A 26,138-nucleotide genomic window follows, 5' to 3' on the forward strand; every position below is an offset into this window, starting at 1 on the left:
GCAACTGAACTCACAATATCTCTGAGCTGTGCCTGTAATATACATTACTATGTATATCTCAAATATTATATATATATATATGTGTGTGTATACACACGTATGTCTATATACACATACTCACAAATATAATAATAGCAATATCTGCTTGCAGGATTGTTTTGAGCACACAGATGCAATGCCTGGAACTTACGTTACCTCTTTAGAGAGACTGTGACTTGCAGTCTGAAATAGCCACCCCACCCTCATTTTAAGACTCCAGTGGGACTCACCAGTATCTGATAGTTCTTTGTTTCTGTGTCATTGTCTGTTTCCCCCCTTATGTACAGAAGCCCCACAAAAATAGGGGCTTTATTTTTCTTGTTCACTGCTGATTCCTCGTGACCTAGGACAATCCCCAGCACATAGTAAATGCTTAGTAAGTTTTTGTGTTCGGCTTGGGGAATCAGTTCATTCAAGGAGCTTACTAAAAGGTAGGGTTTACTCTTCTTTCCTGACTTTTCAAAGTCTGCCCCAAACCCAACCTAGCTTATGTGATGTTAGACTGGTTCTCCTAAAATGTTAATTTTAATCACATTTGCTTCTGCTCCAGATCTCCAAAGAGCCCTTATAATAGTTCAAAGCTTTTCATAAACAAGGACTGCCTTTGGGTAGTTCAGCTTTCCAGCCAAAGTGACCCCTTAATGTTTCTCTGGACATATCTTATTTTGCTTATCCTATGTCCATAATCTTTCCTCCTCCTGGAAAACCCTTACCTTCCATTCTGCAGACACAGATACTGTTCTTCTATTACACCACTATTCTCAGTGTATTTTCTGAAGGTACCATATAGTTCTGTGAGATACCAATGCCCCAGATCCTCTGACTTCTGTTCTTGTGTTTCCACTACACTGTTTGCCAGTATGCATTCTGAGAAAACCAGGGGACATGAGGGGAGGAAAAAAAAAAGCCATATAACGAAGTTGAACTAATTTAATTTTGCCTTCTCAGGGCCCTTAAAATGCTGAGAGACAGTGTGAATTGGCAAAAGTAGGTTTTAGAGTGCAGTGTTTCCCAAACTTGCTTAACCAAAAAAACACTGTCTTCAAGGAGCATCTCCCAGATTTGGCACTGCATGAATTAAACTTTGGAAAGTGCTGTTTTAATACAATCTGAAATGCACCTCTTTGACAAACTGATCACTCTGGAGTGCTTTGACCCCCTCTTCGCTGAACTCTATAACACTTGTGGTATATTATCCATCAGAATCACTGTTCATGTAGCAATTTATACATTTTATTAGTATACTTTATCTCCACAACCTATTTAGAAGTTCTTGGAGGGACTGAGCCCCTCTGTGCCTAGCGCATGAGCCGTGCACACAGCTGATGGTGAGAAAGTGCCCACTTAGTACATGAGTGGGACTTTCCCATTCTTTGCATGTTCTCAGCACTTTAACAATGTCTCCTTGCTCATGGCCTTGAAGGTCTCCCTGTAACCTCTGCCTTTATATTGCTCTGTGCTTACTAGTTCACACTGAATGCCCAGAATGGTTTCTATTTTTAGGACAGATATATTATCTTCCCTCTGAAATTCTTTGCTGTCATTTGAAAAGATTTACCTGTAGTTTATTTTCTACAGATGTTATCACTTCCCATCCCAAGCTCCAGCTTCCTATCACTCTGGAAAACCTGGGTACTTGGGCATGGATTTAAAGATACAAACTTTTTTTTTAAATCAGTGCCTACCAAAGGCTGAATGGCAGGCTTTTTGTCTGTACAGTACAAGAAAAATAATATTTTATTCCTTTCTTGGGATTTTGGAAGCTACACAATCAACAGTAATGCAAACCTGATGGCATTTTAAAGGGATTTTAGTCCAAGTGTCTTGAAAAGGTTCTGTTTGATCCCATGTCTTATGTTGGCACCCATAGCCATAAAAAAGTCAATTGTCCTTGAAATTTTAAGTTAATCAAGTTTAGGCAGACTGAAAGTATCTATAATGAAGAGAATAAAAAATGATGTAGCTGTGTGATGGTAAGCCTGGCACTGACAGCAATCTCATCTTCATGTATTTTGTTGCAGTCTTCTGACAACATCTACAAGGGCCTGGCTCAGACAGGTGCCTGGGGCTGTTTTGATGAGTTTAATCGAATCTTCGTGGAAGTCTTGTCAGTGGTGGCCATGCAGGTATGGGGGCCAGATGCTGTTCAGAGCCTTGCAGTCTGGATGCCACGTGCTGTGGAAGTCTACAGCCTCTTGTTTTCTACCTCTCTTCACCCACTTCCCCATCCCTTTCTCCCTGGGCATTTCCCCTTCCCCCTCTGAACCCAGGCAGGGAGCAGCTTCTTTTCTCCTCTGGTCTTGGGGTTCTTTCTCTCCCTCTCCCTTCTGCCTTTCTCACCACTCTCCTCTACACCCTTCACACCTCCTCCTGCTGGCTCAGCCTCAGGCTGTCCTACCAAATGTAACAGTGTCCTTCCTCGAGGAGGCCATGCCCAAGAGCCACTGTCCCCAGTGCATAATGGGTAGACCCTGCATATTGGCCTTATTTTGAAACAGCCCAGCATGAAGCTGGTAATGGTTTCTCCACAGTCAGTTCCCTTTGTTTCTGAAGTTCTGCTTCTGAAATAAGTTCAGCCTGGAATTCCCTGATGCTTTTACACTCCAGCCTAGGAACACACCCACAGGGCACATTCTCAAGGAAGTGGTCAAACCAAAGCCCAGGAAAAATCTGAGCCAGGACCACTGAAAATCACACACTCAGCCAAGGAGAAAATTGCACCTAACTACTCATGCAGCAATCCAGGCTGGCATATTGGTTCAGGGACTGCACCAGCTGTGGCGTTTCTCTCCCCCTCTGCCTCTCCTCTGCTCGGCAGCTTGTCTGTTGGTGCTCCTTTTCCAGTAACTTCTACAAAAATGAGTATACTTTGGTGTCCTCGTAGGTGGGTATTTTCATGTCTCTGTCAGGTTGTTCAAGCAGAATTGCATATCCAATTGGAAAAAAGTGTGGCAATTCCAAAAGCAATTACTCTGCTATTTTTAAATGTATAACACACTTTTTTTCCTGGAATTTTGCCCTTATTGTTGCAACTGACTCTCTAGGCCTTTTGGGTTTTCTGGGCCCAGGACATGCTCCACCGGGACACACTCCTCCACTTTGTATGTCCAACCCCTTGTCCCCCTTCCACACTCTGGCCAGAAGTCCCTGCCCTTCCCTCCCTCCTCGGTATGAGCCCCCACAGTGCGCTGGGCTGAGGTGCAAAGCAGCCAGAGCTGCAGATCAGTTGGCAAGGCCTTGGGAGCCCCCCAAAGTGGCATTCTGAGTATTCAAGGTGTTGAACAAATGCAGGGGTTTCAGAGCCAAGGGAGCCTTTCTGTGTAACACCCTTTATAGGGGAGCTGAAGTTCTAAGGTAAAAACACAGACACATTTTGAAAATGTGAAAAGAGATGAGGGGGTTGCACTTCCTTAAGGCAGCAGACGCCAGCCTACCACTGCAGGGAGGAGCCTGGCGTGAGCCAGGTAAGATTTTAGCAACATGTGGCACCTGGAGGCAAAGGCTGGGAAAGAGGATAACACCACACACTGTAAGGGGATAAGGGAGAGGGGTGCGGAGAAGAGCTGGGAGGATTCATGTGACATAAAGCAAGCCGATGACTTCCCTAAAATATGTCACCAGCAAGGACTTTAATACTTTATGAGTGGGTCTGAGGCAAGGCCGTAGCCTGGGTGGGGAGAGACAGGGGCAGAGCCCTCTGTGGTCCCAAGTTCCAGTCTCTGAAGAGAGAGGTGTGCTCAGGATATCCAGTCAAGCCCCCTTGACAAGCAAACATGGCTTGTGCAGGTAATAGGACCAATCATTTTAAATCAGGGCTGGCCTACAATATAGAGAAATAAAACCTCTGCATTGAAAATATAAGGCAGAAAGGAAGCTACATCAGAGAAGTGCAGTTACACGTTGTGGAGGCTAGAAAGAAGTGGTAAGCCTGTCACTCGTTGAAGGCCCATGGAGGGAAACGAGGTACAGGGCAGGGTGGCCCAGTGGCAAGGACACTTAATGGACTCCGCCCCACCACAGACCTGCTGTGAACAATCTGCATTTGCAAGAGAGCTCTAAAGATTCCTACTCACTGGCAAGCTGGAGACATGCTGCTCTGGCTGCACATTAGCATGGCCTGGGCAAGTCTGAAAAAATAGGTAGACACAAATGCAGTTTCCATGCCCAAAGATTCTGATTTCATTGGGAAGGACCTACGCATAGAGTTGTTTCATTTTTTTCTAACTTCCCACATGGTTCTCATGTCTAATGTTCAGTAAACTTTGAGAACCAGAGCTGAGAAGGAGACTAAAAAGGAAGGAAACCATCTTGAGGGCTGGGGAGTTTGGTTCACACCAGGACCCACAGGATTGAGTGTGGCTGGTCCAGGTGGGTGACCTACAGGGACATGTCCTCTTCATGGCATGAAGGGAGTGAGGATGCAGGGAGGGGACAGTCTGCAGCTATGAAGGGGACAGGGCAGCAGCAGATCTGAGCAGAAATCTAAGAATCAGCTAGACTGCGGTGGTTCCTGAACTTTAGCATGTATCAGAATCACCTGGATGGCTTATGAAAACTCACCTGGTCATCAGACCTCACCCCCAGAGTTCCTGATTTGGCCCATTGGGGGTGGGGCCAAGAATTTGCTTGGGAATTTGGTAAGACCCAGAGACACAGTTTGTGGACTAGTGGACAAGTGGACAAGTCACTTATAGCTCTTGGCCTCTGTTTTCTCAATGGTAAAATGTGTAATCCAGATCCCAGTTTTCTCAACTTTTGGCACTGTTGTCTTGGGCCTGATAATTCTTTGTTACATAGATGTGTCCTGTGCATTGTAAGACATTTAGCCACATCTCTGGCCTCCACCCTGTAGGTGCCCCCTCGTTGTGCCCACAAGAATGTCTCCAGACATGGCCAGACATCCCCTGGGAGAACACTGATTTCTACTAGCTCTGCATTTTTGTTTGTTTTCTTTAATGGGTGGCAAAGTGCCTTGTCTTATTTCCTGGGAATTTAGGTCTCTAAATTATAACAAACGATTATTTGTAGGGCAAAACAAATGACTCAGAACTGGTATACAGTTGACAAGGGGCCGCATATGGCTGGGCACAGTCTTCCTTCTGGTAGGAGGCAGTTTGGGGAAGTGTCGAAAAGCACTGCTTTGGCACCAGATTGCCTGGTTTTTAACTCAGGTTGCCCCCCTTACCAACTGTTAGACATTTGGCAAGTTTCTTTTAACATTTTATTTTGAACCAATTTTAGATTCACAGAAAAGTTGCAAAAATAGCACAGAATTCCAACATCTCATTTCCATAGCCACCACTAATGTCAACGTCTTACCTGACTGTAGTACAGCTCCTTAGCTGCCTTCTGCCTCAGCTTCCTTGTCTGTTAAACAAGAATCCCCCCATCTACACAGCTGTTGAGAGGACTGAATGGAATGATCATGCAAAAAGGCTCTGAAAAGCACTGGCACATATCAACTACTCAACAAACACCAGTTGTTATTTTGTTGTCATTCCCTTGTAGCTTTAAAATCTCCCAAAGCGAAGAGTTTTTAATGGAGAAACAGACCCCTAGAGTGAGAAGTGTAAGTGATTTCTCAGGTATCAGTCTGTACCTACCTGTGTGCACCTCCAGCCGGCTGGGCTTGCAGGTTAATTCATACAGTCCCAGTCCACCTGCTTCTTCCTCTGGCCCAGCATCCTGAAGGACCGCTGGAAGTCGTCAGGGCCTCCTGGCCCTGACCACTGTTACATTCTGATGGCTCATGCAGTGCACTTTGGCTGCTGCTAAGGCAGTGAGGAAATGCCAGTTGACCTGCTCCTGTCCTGCACAGGCTGGGCCAGTGGAGCCAGCTATAAGCACTAACACACCAACGTTAACAGCATTCCTCGAGTCTGCTCAACATTCAACCCCAAGGGCCTTCCTATAGCATTTTTACACAGAAGCACAGATGCCTGCAGTCCTCCAGCACATCATCAGTTCTCAGTGAGTGTGAGGTTTCTAGTCTTCAGAGTCACAGGAGGGCATGCTGAGTCAGAGCGAGCTGCAGAAGGGGTCTGGGGGTTACCTTTGCCCAAGGGTGCCAGAGCAATTTGTAAGTGGCAATAAGCTCACTTCCCCATTTCAATAACAAGGTGAGAGCTCAGTATATTTTACAGATGGGAGGACAGGGCTGGAGGAGATAACACAGGCTTCACCACTCCCATATCTCGCAGGGTGACAGGGTGGCAGAGGGCTCGGCGGCAGAGCTGTGACATGAGCACCATGAGAAGCAGCAGGGCTCCATCTGTTGGTGGCGCACTGGGCACTGGAGACCACCTTTGCCAGAACGTCATTGACATTCTGTACACGGGAAAGAAGTTTCAGTTGCAAACTAATTGCTGTGAGCTTGAGTGTATTCAGTCATCAGAGCTTTACTCTGGGAAGGAGCTGAATCCTGATTGTGGAACAGGCATGTGTTCGGGCAGCCATTCCCTTCCAGGCACTGGAGAGACAGAGGTGGTCCAGCTGCTGTTTGTGGTCTGGCTGTCTCTCTGTCTCTTTCTCTCTCTGTCTCTCTGTGTCTCTCTCACACACATACCCATCCCTACAGTCCAGTCTCCACAGAAGCCGTGGCTATTCTAACCACCTTGAATGTAGCTGACAGGCTTGGGGCTCATTCAAAATCTTGCACTGAGCCTAGCTTCCAGGTTTTACATTCAAGAACCGTGAGAGGCTGGAAAGACTCAGAAACATTCTGGGGTCCAGCACCCCATTTGTCTTCCTCCTTTTGCTGCTGCTGATTTCTGCACACATTTTTCCAAAGCACCAAATGTGAAAATAAATGGATGAATTTCATTTCTGTTTCTCCTCCCAGAGCTATAAGAGCAATCTTGCAGGTAGATAAGACCCAGTCAGGCTTCAGCTTCAATCTCCTCTGGCTCCAGACCACATTTAAGAAAAAGCCAAATCTCTTTAGAAAGGCCCCAGTAGCCCTTGAAGATCTGGCTCCAGCCTCCCTTTGCCACGTTGGCCCTTTCTAGTCACCACCATGCATGGAACACTCCATCCCTAAAGGGGTCACCTGTGCATACACAGTCTGTTCTAGAACATAGTCTGGGGAGGAGTTAAACCAAGATGAGGATGATCACATTAGCAGTTTCCATGTGAGCTGCAATTTTTTGGCAGCATTTCCCGAATGCTAAGCTCTTTACAGACTGTATTTTGTTTAATCCTCCGAACAATCCCATTGGCTTCATCATGCTGTGGCTAAGAGCCCAGGCCCGGCTCATCACTGAGAAATGGGGACAGTGGTATTGAAGTGCTCCCCTCAAAGGATCATGGTGAAGATCAAATGAGTTAATGCACAAAATATGCTCAGAAAGGTGCCTACATGTGGCTGGTGCTAATACCCTTAGCTGTTTCCACAGAGGGGGCCAATGTTCAGAGAGGTCGGTTCACTCCCAGCCTCTTAGTCAGTGTGTTATGCATATGGATAAGGGTGCCCCGAGTTCTTTTAGAGGTGTAGCCAGGGCCCATCAGTACGGATCCAGCGTGCAATCCCGTCCTTCACTGAAAGGGTCCACAGAGCACGTATGTGAACCATGGGTTCCAGCCTGAGCTGCCACCCACCACTGAAGCACAGTAGAAGCATGTTCTGTTGACTTGTTCACCAGGTGAAAAGCATTCAAGATGCAATTCGAGATAAAAAGCAGCGGTTTGGCTTCCCTGGGGAGGAGATTAGCCTGAACCCCTCTGTGGGTATCTTCATCACCACGAACCCTGGCTACGCTGGCCACACAGAGCTGCCGGAGAAACTCAAGGCCCTCTTCAGGTGAGAGTCAGCTCTGCCCCAGGCAAGTGCCCCAAAGAGAAGTTTCTTTTATTTTTCCCACTGAAAATGTATGACATATGTATCAGAAGAAATTTGGAATGCTTTAAAAAGTAGATTTTACAAAACCATCTTTAATGCTATCACTGCTGAAATTATGTTTTGCTTAATCGTGTTCTGTTCTTCTTTATATGTATACTATAAAGTCATATTTGTAGTCTACATTTGTGGTCTACACACCGTTTCACATTGGTTTGTTTTTTCAGTTCACAGTCTATCTTAATCCTAGCATAAATAGTGTCTTCTCTTAGGCAGTCTTAAGAAATCTTCTTTCATGACTGCATTTTATTCTGTCAAGTGCATGCTTCACAGTGTAATTAACAAGTCCCCATAGTTAAATATTGGGACTGTTTCCAACATTTAAAATGAATTTATGCATAATGTGGTAATATATATCTTTGTATGTAAGTCTTTCTTTTTTCTGTATGCATGATTATTTTCTTTGGCTCGCTTCCCAGAAGTGGAATCACTGAGTTAAGAGGAAGGAACATTTTTAAGGTTCTTGATACACATTGCCAAATTGCTTTCTAAAGAGAGTAGTGCCAAATGACACTCCTAGTAGCAATGCATGAGAGCACCTCTTTTACTTTACTTTTGCCACCAGTGGGTATCGCCATGCTTGTAAATCTTCTTTATTGTGTGCAATAAAAGAAACACAAATGCATTTTGTAGCAGGGAGTGGAGTCTCCATTCTTTTTTCAGAAGAGAAGCCAGCCCAACAAAAAGAAAGTGGAAAGATGCTTCTACTTCATGGCTTTTGATTTTCTGCCTGTGAGCTGGTACCTAACAGAGAGAGGCTATGGGAGCTCTGATAAAGCTGTTGGTCTTGTCTCTAGACTGAGAGACCCAGGCCTGTTTGTTTGGGGATGCAGAGGCTTAGGGGACTGCCTGGAAGCTCCTGTATATGTTGGTCCCTCACATTTAAATGGTTTCCATGGTGGCAAACCCCTGTCTCACTTGGAGAGGTGTGTGGCTCTCCTTCAGGCAGATCCCCAGTTTAGCCAAGAGCTTGTTGGAATGTCAACAGGCTGTCTAAGCTGGTACCACAAGATACAGGATTGTTTGCTATTTGTTTACACAAAGTGTTTATGACATAAGGCTTGTGCTACAAATAATGATGGGGGTGACTTATCACCCTGGTAAGAATTATTCCTTATATTTTGTTGCTGAATTTCAAGGCAATACAGAAGAAAATTTGGGGGGACAAAACAGAAACATATTTGTAAAAACAATAAATGCAAACACCTACTTTAACATTAATTCTCACAAAACCCCTATGGGATTTTCCCTATTAGGGGAACCCCTATTAGTGTTCCCCTTGCTCAGTGAGAAAACAGAGTCAACAAATTGCCAGGGTAGATCCCTGTTACTGGGGTTAGCTAGTAACCTAACTACTAAGCAGCAGTACCAGAGTTTGAACCCTGGCATCTGACTGCAGACACTCTGTCCCTCCCCATCTCGGGCCTGTCATCCTGGGACGCTCAGCAGAGCCCTTGGCATTCTTTCTTCCAATGTGGTATGAACAGTGTTTCTTTTTCAAACTTGGTATGAGACCCTGTATATAGTTTAGTATGTTGCCTTTATTAGTTAATGTTTTCCCATGTCATTAAATAGTTTTTCTCATACCACATTACTTTTTGTGGCCACACTGCATTCTGTTGTATGGATGCATATTTAACTTTATTTCAGGCTTCAAAGTAATTTTGAGCATCTGAGCATTTGGTCGCTCCTTTGAGTTTGGATGCAATGTGAAACAACTTAAAGGAAAGATGTAAGTGACTGATATGTTTTTGAAAATTTTTATCTGTGTAGGAAAAATGCAATTAAAGGAATATAATAACCTTAGGCTCCTATTACATACCTAATAAGTTTTGAAGGTGAGTAATTTTAAAATCAAATGTTTCTAGAGCTAGAGGGGGAAAATCACAGGAAATCCTTATGCACAGATAAAAGTCCCCTTCTATAGTCTCCTATACACCATTCTGTGGCAAGTGGGGTTCATAGGTACCTACTTTAGATCTCAGCATGAGAGATTTCCACGAGTATGTGGCAAGTACAAGGGAAGCCTGAGCATTAGGGCTTGGAGGTGATGCATGTTCTGAGAATGCGGAATGGGGAGATTCTCATTTTCTTGTGGACACCAAGAGAGACTCAGTTCCTCAAGCTTAGCCCTTAATCTGTTATAGAAGATTACCAATCTAGTAATCCACTAATTACTAAGGCTTTACTGATCTGTGCCTTGTGCAAGGCACACAGGATTCAGGTTGCAAGACTCAGCTGTAGCCCCAGTTCTGCCCCTATCTGCTGACATCATCCATCACCTTGGACAAGAGTTCACTTCTTTTATCCTTAGTTAGCTCATCTTTAAATTGAGGGTCTTTGATGAAATAACTGCTAAGGTCTCAGTTTTTGCACTCACAAATGCCTCTGTCCATTGTCTCAGCCAGTGATTCTTGTCTTACAAGCTCCCTGCAACTCTGTGGTTGGGAAACCTAATCGGCTCTCTGTGTCCTTGTACGCAGGTCTTGTGTAATGGTTGTTCCTGACTTTGAGTTGATCTGTGAGATCATGCTGGTGGCAGAAGGATTCATTGAAGCCCAGTTATTAGCCAGAAAATTCATCACTCTCTACCAGTTGTACAAAGAGCTTCTCTCCAAACAGGTGCACTCCCTAGCTAGACTGCTCACCGCTCCTATGTGATTGCCCCAGCTCTGGACCGGTTCTGGGGCCAGGATGTTAGGCAAATGTTAGAGCCTTCTCAAGGACACTCACTCTGTGCTCAGCATATTAAAGCTCTGAACACTTCTATAATAAAGATCTGTGTTCATTTTCTTAGCCCAGCATTTTTAAATGATTTGGTTCTGGAACTCCATTTTTTAAAAGAATACTTAGCAACACCTTATAGATCCAGTGTCCCAAGAGAAATCCTACAGTGGCAAACAAAACCCTTGGAGGCAATGGTCTTTATCTGAAGGGGCATGATAAGGGGAGAGGATTGGAAAGAGAGAGTTAGGCAGTAAGGATCCCCGCTTCTCACTGCCGCTTGTCCTTAAAAGGACAAGAAGGACCTATGGCAGGTCCCCCGGCAGGAATAGCACCTTAAAACATGACTGAGCACCTCTAAGTCTAAGCCTTCAGGGGACCATTTCTTGCCAGCAAGGACAGCCATCAGGTTTCCCTGGGCTGCTCCCACAGACTCCTCTATGGTTTGGGGGTCTCTGGCATGGATCCCATTTGCCACCACAACATGGGCTCTCTCAGCCCTGTGAAATCTGTCCAAGGTGCATAACCACCTCCAGTTGAGCATCTGAAGCTGCTCTTCATGCCAGCCGCCCACCCCAAGCCTACTTCTCCTGAATTCCTCACTTCAGTACCAGGAACCATCATTTACTCACTTGCTAATTCCAGAACACTGCAGGTTATCCTCGACATGTGCCTCTTTCTCAGTCCTACCTCTTATAATGAATGAGCTGTTGTGCATTCTACCCCCTGGATATTTCTCACATGTGTCTCATATTCTCTCTACCCCTTTAGTTCGAAGCACCAATGTCTCTGGCTTAAACTCTTGGAACTGCTTCTCTGCAAGTTTCTCTAACTCTGCTCCAGTTCCTCGAGCCCATTCTTTAGCCACCAGCTAAAGTGATCATTTAAAAATGCTTCTCACTGGTTTTAGAATAAAGACCAATATCCTGATCACACCCTTAAAAGACTGTGTGGGGCTCTGCCTCCCACCTACTTCCACAGCTGCAGTTCACAGCCCTGCACTGGCCTTCCCTAATCTCAGTGTGCATTGAAGGACAAAGACATGGCTGCTGTAATAGGCAGAGGAGCAGACTTCCCTGAAGAAACAACATTAAAGTCCTGATGGCATAGAATTCAGTGAAGCACAGATGAGAAAGAAGTACAGCCCAGGCCAGAAGGACCAGGTTATCCACAGGCTGAGGGGCAGGAAGACAGTCAGTTTGGGGCAGAGCCACCTTGTCCCCTGTCTTCCTTGTGCAGCGAATTGCAGCATGTGTCACAGCTCTCATTAAATAATGATCTGCTATGAAGCAAGGAGCAGAGTGGGGACTTGAATCTAGTTCTGCCTGAGTGCAGGCTCTGCTCTGTACTACACACTTCCCCTACCATGCTGCTCGTACACGTGGTGTCAGCAGTATGGCTCACTCTCCCCTGGCATCTACTGTCAGGACTTGTGACCAGTGAGTTTTACTTTTGACAGAATTTTTAAGGAACTGTTTTTGGGGGAATTCCTTTCTCAGAGTGTTTGAAGGCTTCCTGGGTGGAGTGTGCGAGTTCAGCCTTGGCCATTGCTAAGAGCCAACAAGCTCCCTTCTTTATAACCCTTCCACCTGCTGGATGTACAAGGAGTAGCTAGACAGGTTTGGAAGTGGTTCTGTTTATTTTCCCTGACCTCCAGCCCCTGTATGTCCTGCATCTGTGTTATTGTCATCATAGCTGGAAAACTAATGACATACCAGGAGTGAGGATCCTGTGATCAGAATCTTCTACATCACTGGTCTTTTCCTGTGCCTCTGTCTTGGCCCCAGAAGTGACATAATCCTGATGGGATATCTATAACTTTGCAGACACCAGCCCAAGTTCATGGTGTTCTGCAGCACACAGCCCTGGTCTAACCTGCACTGCCATCCCACAGGATCACTACGACTGGGGTCTGTGGGCCATCAAGTCTGTGCTGGTGGTGGCAGGATCCCTGAAGTGAGGGAACCCTGACCGGCCCGAGGACCAAGTCCTGATGCGCTCTTTGCGAGACTTCAACATCCCCAAGATTGTGACCGATGACATGCCAGTGTTCATGGGCCCGATTGGGGACCTCTTTCCTGCCCTGGACATCCCTTGGAGGAGAGACCTCAACTTGGAAGGTTTGGTTAGGATGGCGGTGGTGAATCTGAAGCTCCAGGCTGAAGACAACTTTGTGCTCAAGGTACGTGGGGTTTTCCCTCCCAAAATTTCTTTGTCTCTTGGTCCTTTCCTTGGGTGATGGGTTTCCTTCATTCTCAATCCAAGGGGTACTTTAGATGTACAAATTTGTATCAATTTAGTAATAACCCAGTTCAAGAGCTCTTTATTAGGGCACTCACAGTGTGGAATGAGTGGTGGGGAATGCAAGAGAAAGACAGAGCCCCTACCATCAGGGAGCTGATGATCTAATGAAAGGAAGAAGACACGTCCATTGTGCTACAGCACTTGTTGCCTTCCTGCGAATTACTTCTACATGGTTATAGAGGGGTGATGGTACAATGTGGAAGTCACGTTGGTTCCTCTGCATTTTTCTGATCTTATAAATGTTTTGAAGTGATCAGGAGCAAGCTTTCTTACAATTAAAAAATTCCTAGTGTTAGGAAGACTGGTATAGCCCCCTGCAAGGTGTCCACATCCTAATTCCCAGGCTCTGTGAATTTGCTACATGGCAAAGGTCACAGACGGAATTAAGGCTGCTAATAAACTGACCTGGAGATGAGATGACCCTGGGTTACCTGGGCGGCCCAATATAATCATAGTGGTCTATAAAAGTAAGCAGAATGAATGTCAGAGTGACACCACAGGAAAGAGACTCGATCAGCCATTGGGGGCTTTTAGAGGGAAGAAGGGGCCACAGGCCAGGAATGGAGCAGCCTCTACAAGGTGGAAAAAGTAAAAACAAAACAAAACAAACAGATTTTCCCACAGATCTTTCAGAAGGATCCAGTCCTATCAACACCTTGGTTTCAGCCCAGTGAGACCCATTTTAGATTTCTGAGCACGTAAACTCTTAAGATAACTTGTGTTGCTTTAAGTCATTAAATTTGCAGTGGTTTGTTACAGCAGCATTAGAAAATGAATACATTTGGCAGTAAATAAAGACTTTAAAAAAAACGTTAACTTTAGTGCAAGGGTGACCAGTTGGCTATTGGAACCATGGTGGTGTTTACATTTTCTGGGGATGCTGCAGGAAGGTGAAGGCATTTCTCTGTTGGGTTAAAACTGTAGATTAATGAAGAAGTGTTCATCCAGAGCAGATCTTTAGTTGTGATCCAAATGACCTTTATTAGGAGTGAATATACCCATGACCTACCTCCTTAAAAAGGAAGCACAGGCCCCCAGATTTTGTGCTGCGAAGGATTGACCAACATGGGGCAAGGTGCAAGTGCTCTTGTGATTTAATTGTGCTGACATTTTTACTAGGATTAGGATATACTGTTGAGTTTTTAGGGCTTCAGATATAAAGTTCTGTACATGTTGAATGGTCTGCCCCAGTCCCTTTTCTCCAGAAGTCTATTACTTTTACTAATTTTGTAGAAAGTAACATTTTCACAATACATACATGTGGTTCCAGAAGTACCTGCACACAAATAGATGGGCCGTGGAGTGAAATATGACAGGTGCCACAAAGGAGGGTCCTAGGGTGTAGGGGTATGGAGAGATTTTTTTTCTTATATAATACTATCTTTAGAAATCATATGACCATCACTTCAGTGTTTATAAGTGTTTTTATATTCAGTATCACATTTGATCCCCACAACATATTCAGCTAATGATGCAGATGAGGGACTTTACAGAGGAAGAAACTGGAATGCCGTTACTTTTCCAACATAAGCCACTAAGTTATTTCATGGGACAGAAGGTGCTCCCCTTTGGGGAACAAACAGTCTGGGGGCAGGTTACTTCTACTCCATCCCAGGAGGTGCTTCTAAGCACACAATACTTCACTGGTTGGGATTAAGCCCTGGTGACATATAAATAGAATCACAAATTGGTATCTGCTTTCATTTCTGAGACCACGTTTTACAGAAAGAAGCAAGACATCACCTGGTCCTCTGCACCTGTAGCTGTTTTCACCGGTGGGCTCATAGCTACACCCAATGTCTCCCCTCCCAAGTTCACTGGATAGACTTTTTAAAGGTAGAGAAGGACAGGAGGGTCTGCCAGGTAGAGGGAAAGGCCCAGCAAAAGGGTAGATGGGGAACCATAGAGATTGTACAGCAGCAGAGAGAGGTCCAGTGTTGCTAAGAAAAAGGTATTGGGGTAGTGGGTGGGCAATAGGACTGAAAAGATACTGTGGACCATAATACAGAAGACCTTGCATGCCAGACTGAGGGTTTCTTCTTAAAGGAAAGGCTCTGAGCCTAAAAGGTGCCCCCACCCCAGAGATGAATTAAATCTGATGCGGTTCCTAAGATGCAGGGCATGGGGCTGATGTCTTAGGATCAGGGAAGTCCACATCTTCCCAGATAATCTGGGAGTTGGCTGGGGCAAGATGACCCTCCTTTCCCATTTCTCCATTTTTTTTCCTTATTGAGAATCTGACCCTCCCTTTCCACAGATTTGTCAGTTAGCCTACATTCTCTTTTCTTTTTTATAACAGGGGGGAGAGTGGACCTCCCTGTCTTGTTTGTGATCTTAGGTGAAAAGCTTTCAGCTTCTCACTGTTAAGTATGAAGTAGGCTGTGCATTTGTCATATATGGCCTTTATATGTTGAGGTACTTGCCCTGTATACCCATTTTGTTGAGAGTTTTTATCATGAATGGATATTGAATTTTGTTGAATGCTTTTTCACCATCTATAGAGATGATCATGTGGTTTTTGTCCTTCTTTTTGTTGATGTGGTGGGTGATATTGATGGATTTTCGAATGTTGTACCATCCTTGCATCCCAGAGATGAATTCCACTTGATCATGGTGTATGATCCTCTTGATGTATTTTTTAACTCAGTTTGCTAATATTTTGTTGAGTATTTTTGCATATATGTTCATCAGGGATATTGGTCTGTAATTTTCTTTTTTGGTGGGGTCTTTGCCTGGTTTTGGTATTAGAGTGATGATGACTTCATAGAATGAGTTTGAAAGTATTCCCTCCTCTTCTATTTATTGGAAAACTTTATGGAGAATGGGTGTTATATCTTCTCTCAATGTCTGATAAAATTCAGCAGTGAATCCATCTGGACCAAGGGTTTTGTTCTTGTGTAGTTTTTTGATTACTGATTCAATTTCATTGTTGGTAATTGGTCTGTTTAGATTTTGTTTCTACCTGGGTCAGTCTTGGAAGATTTTATTTTTCTAGGAAGTTGTCCATTTCTTCTTGGTTATCCAGTTTGTTAGCATATAGATTTTCATAGTATTCTCTCATAATTCTTTGTATTTCTGTGGTGTCTGTTGTGATTTTTTCTTTTTCATTTCTGATTCTGTTCATGTGTGTAAATTCTCTTTTTCTCTTAATAAGTCTGGCTAGGTGTTTATCTATTTTGTTTATTTTCTCAAAGAACCAGCTCTTAGTTTCATTGATTTTTTTTTCTGTTGTTTTATTCTTCTTCTCAATTTTATTTATTTCTTCTCTGTTCTTTATTATGTCCCTCCTTCTGCTGACTTTAGGCCTCATTTGTTCTTCTTTTTCCAGTTTCAGTAATTGTGACTTTAGACTATTCATTTGGGATTGTTCTTCCTTCTTTAAATAGGCCTGGATTGCTAATATACTTTCCCCTTAGAACTGCCTTTGCTGCGTCCCACAGAAGTTGGGGCTTTATGCTGTTGTTGTCATTTGTCTCCATATATATTGCTTGATTTCTGTTTTAATTTGGTCATTGATCCATTGATTATTTAGAAGCATGTTCTTAAGCCTCCATGTGTTCATGAGCCTTTCTGTTTTCTTTGTACAATTTATTTCTAGTTTTATACCTTTGTGATCTGAGAAGTTGGTAGAATTTCAATCTTTTTTAATTTTGAGGCTCTTCATGTGGCCTAGTATGTGGACTATTCTGGAAAATATTCCATGTGCAGTTGAGAAGAATGTGTATACTGCTGTTTTTGGGTGTAGAGTTCTGTAGATGTCTGTTAGTTCTGTCTGTTCTAGTGTGTTGTTCAGAGCCTCTGTGTCCTTACTTATTTTCTGTCTGGTTGATCTGTCCTTTGGAGTGAGTGGTATGTTGAAATCTCCTAGAATGAATGCATTCTGTTAGTATTGTTTCACATATGTTGGTGCTCCTGTGTTGGGTGCATAGATATTTATAATGGTTATATCCTCTCATTGGACTTCCCCCTTTATCATTATGTAATGTTCTTCTTTATCTCTTATTACTTTCTTTGTTTTGAAGTCTATTTTGTCTGATACTAGTACTGCAACACCTGCTTATTACTCCTTGCTGTTTGCTTGAAATATCTTTTCCCATCCCTTGACTTTTAGTCTGTGCATGTCTTTGGGTTTGAGATGAGTCTCTTGTAGGGAGCATATAGATGGGCCTTGCTTTTTTATCCATTCTTTTACTCTGTGTCTTTTGATTGGTGCATTCAGTCCATTTAAATTTAGGGTGATTATCAAAAGATACGTACTTATTGCCACTGCAGGCTTTGGATTCATGGTTACCAAAGGTTCAAGGTAGCTTCTTTACTATCTAACTGTCTAACTTAACTCTCCTATTAAGCTATTATAAACACAGTGTGATGGTTCTTTATTTCTCTCCCTTCTTATTCTTCCTCCTCCATTCTTTGTATGTTAGGTCTTTTATTCTGTACTCTTTTGTGTTTCCTTTGACTGCTTTTATGAATAGTTGATTTTATTTTTTGCCTTTAGTTAGTATTTGGTTGATCTGCTTTCTTTGCTGTGATTTCATTTTCTCTAGTGACATCTATTTAGCCTTAGGAGTGCTTCCGTCTAGAGCATTCCCTTTAGAATACCCTGTAGGGGTAGTTTGTGGGAGGAAAATTCCCTCAACTTTTGCTTCTCTAAAAATTATTTAATCCCTCCTTCAAATTTAAATGATAATCATGCTGGATACAGTATTCTTGGTTCAAGGCCCTTCTGTTTCATTGCATTAATTATATCATGCCATTCTCTTCTGGCTTGTAAGGTTTCTGTTGAGAAGTCTGATGATAGCCTGATGGGTTTTCCTTTGTAGGTGATCTTTTTTCTCTCTCTGGCTGCCTTTAATACTCTGTCCTTGTCTTTGATCTTTGCCATTTTAATTATTGTATGTCCTGGTGTTGTCCTCCTTGGGTCCCTTGTGTTGGAAGATCTGTGGGCTCCGTGGTCTGAGAGACTATTTCCTCCCCCAGCTTGGAAAAGTTTTCAGCAATTATTTATTCAAAGACACTTTCTATCCCTTTTTCTCTCTCTTATTCTTCTGGTACCCCTATGACTCGAATGTTGTTCCATTTGGATTGGTCACACAGTTTTCTTAGTATTCTTTCATTCCTAGAGATCCTTTTATATCTCTCTGCCTCAGCTTCTCTGTATTCCTGTCCTCTGATTTCTATTCCATTCTATTCCATAGTCTCTTGCACCTCATGTAGTCTGCTTTTATGTTCTTCTATTGATTGTTTCATTTCTCCCTCTGGACTTCCTCCCTTAGCTCTTGCATATTTCTCTGCAGCTCCATCAGCATGGTTATGACTTTTATTTTGAGTTCTTTTTCAGGATGTTTGGGTATATCTATCTCACCAGGCCCTCTTTCTGGCATTGTTTGACTGATTTTGGACTGGACCAGGTTCTTCTACCTTTTCATAGCAATAGAAGTGATCGCCAGCAAGTGGCGCGTGTGTCTTGGACTGATACTTAGAATAATTTCTGTCATCATGACTCTAAATCCACAGAGAACACAATGTAGTGAAAAATATCTACAATCATTAAAGTAAGCCACTATTGGTCTTCAACTCTTATAATCATGGGAAATATAGAAGGTCTAAATATAAGTACAGAACAGAATATAAATATTACCAAATATGGCAACATAAGAGAATAATGGGTCTGGAAGAAGAGAGGTGATGGAGAGGACAAGGACGAGTAAAAGTAAGCGTAAGTGTCCTTATATATTTATCTTACAGAAGATATTGTCAAAAGTTGGCAGATTAGTAGCAGTCAGAGAGTAGAAATAACCCATTCATCAGTTGATAAATGGACAAACAAAATGTGGTTTACCTATGGAGTGGAATTTTATTCAGCTATAAAGAGGAATGAAGTAACTGGTACATGCTACAGTGTGGGTGGGCCTTGAAAATGCTGTAAGAGGCCATTCACACAATACCACATATTTAATTAATCTATTTATAGGAAATGTCCAGAATAGTCAGATTTATAGAGGCAGAGTGTACTTCAGGGGTTGCACAAACTGAGGCAGCAATGGGCAGATGGATGTGACCAGCAATGAGTATGTACATCTTTTTTTCCTTTTGGGGTGTTAAAGAGGTCCTAAAATTGGAGAGTGGTGATGGTTGTATAATCCTGGGAATATGCTCAAAACCTTTGAATTTTATACTTTTAAAGGTAAATTTTATGGTACTTGGGTTATAGCTCAACACCACTGAAATGAACAAAATTTGATGGAACTAGAAAGCAATTTTAAGTTTTTCCAGTAGCAGGGAATCAGTAATTGTTGATGAAAAAAGTCTAGGAATATAATACAGTCTCCTTTCAACAGCCAGAGCAGCCCCATCACCACCTCACCTTCCATTATAATCACTTGTCATGTCCACATGACTTGCTTCTCCATCAGACTCTGGGATCATGCTGAGCAGGATGGTCATCTCTGAATGCCCCTCACCTGGTGCACTCTCAAGCACTTAGTGGGTGACTAATAAATTATATAACTGAATGATGAATGAGTACAGGAATCATGTTGCCCCTGGGGTTAGGAGCCATCCCATCTTGAGGGGAGTAGCCCTTCCTCTCTTGATGTCAGTCTCACTCCAGACACCAGCCTGGCCCACAGAAGAGCTGTGGGGAGTAGGTGAGTGACAGATAGGTCCCTCTGGCTGAGTACTGTGTTCCCCCAGGTGGTCCAGCTGGAGGAGCTCCTGGCAGTGCGGCACTCAGTGTTCGTGGTGGGCAGTGCCAGTGCCGGCAAGTCCCAGGTGCTGAGGTCCTTGCACAAGACCTATCAGATCATGAAACACCACCCCGTCTGGACTGACCTCAACCCCAAAGCCGTCACAAATGATGAGTTCTTCGGCATCATCAATCCAGCCACACAAGAATGGAAGGATGGTAAGAGCAGGATACCCCTGGGGGAAAGTCCCCACTACCCTCAGAGGCCCTCAAGCAGGTGTGAACATTGTGAGAAGAGCTGCAGAGGAGAGACCGGTGGGTCGGTCTTTTTGGGATGGGAGAATGAGGTGAAGAGAGAATCAAGGAAAGGAAGAAACCCTTTGGCTTGGAGGGGAACCTAGCCTTTTGGGTAGTCTCTTTGCTTGGGGACTCTGCAGCTGCCCCTTGAAAGGGGACACTCAGAGGATGAGGCCGCCAGGCATTCCCAGCTGCAGTTCTGTGATTCTGGAGCACAGTCACAGAGTCCCTAGCCAGGCAGTGGGTTTAAGACACGGGCGTGATAGGGAAGCCCACAGCCCATTCCTTAGGGAGCAGTGCAGTGTGGCATTCCACGGAGGGCACAGCCCCAGGAGAGATGGGGAAGCTGCCAAAGGGGACATACACCATCATTCATTTCAGGAGAGCCCTAGAACCCTAGTCTCTTCGACGATCCTGAGGGTTCCAAACCTTTGTTCACTCATTGCTGACCTCACCACAGCAACGGGCGAATGTTGAAAAAGGGTCTTTTATCACTGGGTGTGAGCAGAAAAGAAAGTGAAGAGAACTCTCTGTGAGTGGATATGATCTCTTTCTAAAACTGATGTTTCAGAAATGAATGAGGACATCTCGGATCCCTCCTCATGTCTCCATGTCTGACTACATCAGAGTCAAATTGCCTGGGTTCCTAATTTACAACCTTTAGTCAGAGACCTAGAATAAGGGGAGTAGCATCTCTAGTTTTTATTTCAGTGACTATTATGAGGCTTAACATCTCTTCCTTGTTACTGGTCTTAGTAATTGGCTCCTCTGTGATTTGACTCCCCCTTATTATTTTCTTATCAGTTTGTACAGTTCTTTATATGTCAAAGCGATGAACCCTTTATCTGTTGTAGGCATTGCTAGTGGATGTTCCCTATTTGCCATTTTTCTGCACACACTTCATGGCATATTTACCATACACTTTTTAGAGGAGGAAATTATGTCCATCTAGTCTTTTTAGAATGTGGAATTGTTACATAGTTTATAACCCTTTCTACCTTTCAGCTATACATTTGGTATCATAAATTTGGTCCTAGAAATTCTTTTTATGTTTACATTTTTATCCATCTGGAATTTATTTTGGGGCTTGGTATGAGGTAAGGTACAGAATCAATTTTATTTCCTTCCAGGTAGATAATTTAAATTAATGTGCAGCAACATTTATTAAGTAAAGTATCCTTTCCCTCTGAATTTAAACACCAGCTTGTCAAATACACTGAGATCTAACTGGGTTTTCTACTTTGTTCCACTCACCTATTTATCTAATGCCATTCTATTTTAGTCACATTTTATAACATTTTAATGTCTGATAAGGTAGGGCCCTCCTCAATGCTCGTTTGTAATTTTCCTGGCTAGTCTCAAGTACTTCCTATTCCATATCAGATTTAAACTCACATAATATAATCCAAACTTTAAGTGGTGTTTCAATTTCAATTAAAGTTTTATTAATGTGTTCATTAAATGTTGAAAACCTGACAAAATTTATAATAATCATAAATCTGTATTCACTAAACAAGAGAACTTCCAAGTAAATGGAGTATGACTTTATTAAATGTCTCAGAACCACTTAATAAAACAGTAATATAGTGTATTACATTAATGCATCTTTTTCAATATTAGATTCAGTAGACAGAAAAATAAGTATAGACATAAAAGTGGGAAATATATCATCAAACTCAGTATAACACATAGTCATATAACTTTGCATCTTACAAACAGAAAATATTCCTTTCTTGGTAGGTTCATGGAACATTTCCAAAAAGTTAGAGTTTCACTGGGAACGAAAGAAACCAGAATGAATTCAAAAGTGTTAATGCAGAGGCCACAATTTCTAATAATAATGCAATAGAATTAGAAACAAATAGCAAGGAAATGACCAAGAATAATTTTACCGCTTACAGATCAAGAAATGCTCACTTAATCCTTGCATTAAAGGGAAAATTAAATTGCAATCCCTGTAGGAAGCAATGGAAAGAAAAACACTTCATACAAAACCTACAGGACACATCTAAAGCCAATAAGGAAAAACTCTAAACTCTGTTTTACAAGGTAGATGAGAAATGAAGGAAGTCATTATCCATCCTAATTATTCAAAGAATAATAAACTAAACCTGGAGGAAATTGGGAAGAAGAAACTTAATACAGATAAAAGCTAAAATTGGTGGAAAGAAGCAAAGAAAACCATAGGGATGATAAATAAATATAAGTCCATTGTGAGCATGATTAATGGGAAAAAAAGAGTAAAACTGTACCAGATAGGGAAGAAGAAAGAAGATGTAACAATAGATACAGACAAGATTAAAATAGAAGAGAATATACAAAAATCAGAAATAAAATGGTCCACTGGTAAAGTATAATGTTAAAAGATTTACTCAATATGTAGTAGAAAAGGAGTTAACTAATAAAGAGGAAAATTTTAAAATATAGCCAGAACAAAAAAAGATGATTCCAAAATCATAAAAAGGACTTCCCTCAATTCATTTTATGAAGCCAGAATAAACTTTATATCAACCTTTCTGTAGAACCAAAAACAAGAGCCTAATTTCACTTAGTAATGTAGATTCAGAAATTCTCCATAAAATATCAGTAAATAGAATCCAATACTGTAGAGAAAATGGAAGTTCCACGGCCAGGATTCTCACCTGACCTTGGTTTGCTTGCCCACTGTGCATGAGCAGTGCTGGTAGGTGCAGGCTTGCACACCTGTGGGCAATGAGATATTAGTGACTCAATGTAAGGAGCTCCACCCAGTGCTCTGGGGCTGTGTGGCTGCAAGGTGGTGGAGAGGTGGAGAGGCAGAGACTAGCCTGCTGTATGCAGACTGCCCTCAGGCAGAGAGGATTCTAGAGCTTGACCTGCCACCATGAGAATAAAGCTGGCTATAAACCCTTTTACCCCAAGAACATTCCATTGTCACTTTTCGGTCTCATCAAATCCAGAGTGAACTTGCCTGGGGCTGACACCCTCAGGAGACAAACACTATCTCAAAAGAATAACATACTTTGACCAAGTAGAATCTACTCTAGGAATGTAGGGTTACATTGATTATTTTTAGAGTGCTTTTTTTAACTATTAATTATTTTTCTAAGTATTTTTAAGTACTTATTAAGTATTTAAGTATATAAGTATTAAGTAAGTACTTATTTTAAAGTATTAATTAAAGCATTGAAAAATTAAAGGAGTAAGTCATTTGATCAATCAACAGATGCTAAAAACTCACTGGCCACTCTTAATTTTTTAAAAATTCTAAGTAAAATAGAAATAGAAGGAATCCCTTAAATATAATAAATACTCTTAACCTAAAGTCAAAAGGAAAAAGAAAGCATTCTTAATGATGAGAAAGTAAAACCATTTTCATTGAAATCTGGAATAAGTCAGGGAGACGTATTCCAATATTATTAGTCAGGGTTGATTGGTGGGATTCTAGAAGATGCAGTAAGACAAGATAATGGAATACATGGTATAAATTGGAAGAATGTAGAACAATCATTATTTTGCTGATAAAACTTTATGCCTAAAGAAGTCAAGAGGTATTATTGAAAAATCACTAGAATTAATAAGAACATTTATTAAAGGTAACTAAGTATAAACTAAATATACAAAATTTGATAGCTTTTCTCTATACTAGCAGTAGCCAGCTAAAAATGGAAGTACAAAAAAAAAAACAGTCCCATTCACAATAGCAATAAAAACTATGAAATGTTTAGGAATATATTTAGCCAAAGTGATACACTGAAAATGCTATAAAATTGTATTAAGAACATAAAACAATATTTGAATAAATGAAAAGACATACCATATTATTGATTGGGAAAGCTTGGTCTCATAAAAATCAATTGTATCCTAATGAAGATATAAATTTTCTGTAATGCAGGTTTAAATCACATTCAGCCTTTTCTCAAAGTCTGCATTTGATAAGATTTCCCTGGGCTGCAATTAGAAAGGATGAAAACTTACCTAAAAAGGCTTTATGTAATTCCATAATGTCATAGTTGCCTGTCAAAATAATTTGCTGAGTCCCTTGTCACGTATAAAGCCAGTACTATCAGGCATTGTTGTTTTGTGTAGCTGTTCTTACTAAAAGTCAGACTGGAGCAGAGAGAGAGAGTGGGAGTTGCCTCATGGCACTGTCAGATCTTGGTAAAGAGATACAAAACCAGTTCTGTCCTGCCTTTTTATTTACACCTTCTGTAGCTAATAAGGAAGGGCTGTGCTGAGAGAAAGAAGATTGGTGATGAAATGGAAAATAAATTATCCGTGGTTCCTTTCAGGATTGTTCTCTTCCATCATGCGGGAGCTTGCCAACATTACCCATGATGGGCCCAAGTGGATCTTACTGGATGGCGACATAGATCCAACGTGGATAGAGTCTCTCAACACTGTCATGGATGAAAACAAGGTATCAGTGGGGAAGGGGAGTCTGCGTCATCCCTACTCATCTATGAAACCTGTACCCCAGGCACATTTGGAAATCTCGATTCCACACAGGGCTGACCCTGAGTACAGAATTACTACCAGTGTCTTCCTTTTTTTTTTTATCTATTCCAGCTTTATGGAGATATAATTGACATAGAACATTGTGTAAATTTAAGATATACAGTGTGATGATTTGAAGTATGCATATATTTTGAAATGATTAGCACAGTAAGGTTAGTTAACACCTCCATCACCTCATCTGATCATCTTTTTGTTGTTGTTTTTGAGAGCTTTTAAGTGCTAAGATCTACTCTCTTAGCAACTTTCAAATATGCAATACAGTATTAACTATAGCCACCATGCTGTACGTTACATCCTAGGATTAATTTATCTTATAAGTAGAAGTTTGTAACTTTTGACCTCCTTCATCCAGTTCCTCCACCCACCTCATCACCCCCAACCCTGGCAACCACTGATCTATTCTGTTTCTATGATTTTGTTTCTTTTAGATTCCATATATACATGAGATCATATAGTATTTTTCTTTCTCTGATTTATTTCATGCACCATAATGCTCTCCAGTTCCATCCATGTTGCCACAAATAATGGGACTTCCTTCTTTTTATGGCTGGATAATATTTCATTGTGTATATATACACCACATTCTCTGTCCATTCATGTTTCATTGGATACTTAGCTTGTTTCCATGTCCCAGGTATTGTAGATAATGCTCCAGTGAATGCAGGGGCACAGGTATCTCTTCAAGATCCTGGTTTCACTTATTACTGGTGTCTTTAATAGACATCTCAGAATGGACTCATCTGAATGAGCGACTTTCACTTAAATTGATGGCCCTGTTTTTAGCACTGCTGTCATTTCCTTCAAAATCTTCTGCATGTAGATTAATTTAATATTTAGAGCTGAAAGGAATCTTAAATCATCTCTTCCAATCTTTGTTTTTTCTTTCCAAATCAGGAAACTAAAGATCAGAAATATTCTGAGCCTGTCAGACATTCTCAATGGTGACACTCTTTATCCATGGAAAAAATATTTTTATTTTGTTTTATTTTGGTATCATTAATATACAATTACATGAGCACCATTGTGGTTACTAGATTCCCCCCATTATCAAGTCCCCACCACATACCGCTTTATAGTCACTGTCCATCAGCATAGTAAGATGCTATAGAGTCACTACTTGTCTTCTTTCTGCTATACTGCCTTCCCCATGCCCCCCTATATTATGTGTGCTAATCGTAATACCCCTTATTTCCCTTATCCCTCCCTTTATATTTTTATTTTTTATAAGCAATGAAGACTAACAATGCCAATAAACTAGCTATTAAGCTTGTGGCTGCTCCTAAACTTGCTCAGACAGCACATCCATATTAGAAGTGTTACAATGGTTTCTACATTTATAGGATTATTAGAATGAATGTATGTTCTCCCAGAGGGATGACCTAAAGAGACACGGTAGTAATAAGAAGCCTAAGCTTTTTTCCTTTAATAATCTTATTATTCCAGTATGGCCTAATTCATTCAAATCACTGACATCAATGTAAGTTTTTTAGGTGACTTATTTCCTGACTCGATATACACACAGGGGTGGGAGTGCAGAGAGGAGAGAGAGAGGATTATTGTAGAAAATTTAGAAAACACATGTAATCACAAAGAAGAAAGCAATCATCTGTAATTCTTACAGGAGAAATCCAGCAAATCCCCACCAGCTGGCCATGCGCCGTAACTCCTCCCCACCTGTTGTCCCCCCCATTGTTA

General features: G+C 41.9%; 1 pseudogene; it reads left to right on the forward strand.

The window, feature by feature from the left end:
• LOC140848601 (dynein axonemal heavy chain 9-like) overlaps positions 1–26,138 on the forward strand; it is a 162,344-nt pseudogene that overhangs the window by 50,555 nt on the left and 85,651 nt on the right.

Source organism: Manis javanica, chromosome 4, assembly GCF_040802235.1.
Source record: "Manis javanica isolate MJ-LG chromosome 4, MJ_LKY, whole genome shotgun sequence".
In the NCBI taxonomy this organism is placed as follows: Eukaryota; Metazoa; Chordata; class Mammalia; order Pholidota; family Manidae; genus Manis; species Manis javanica.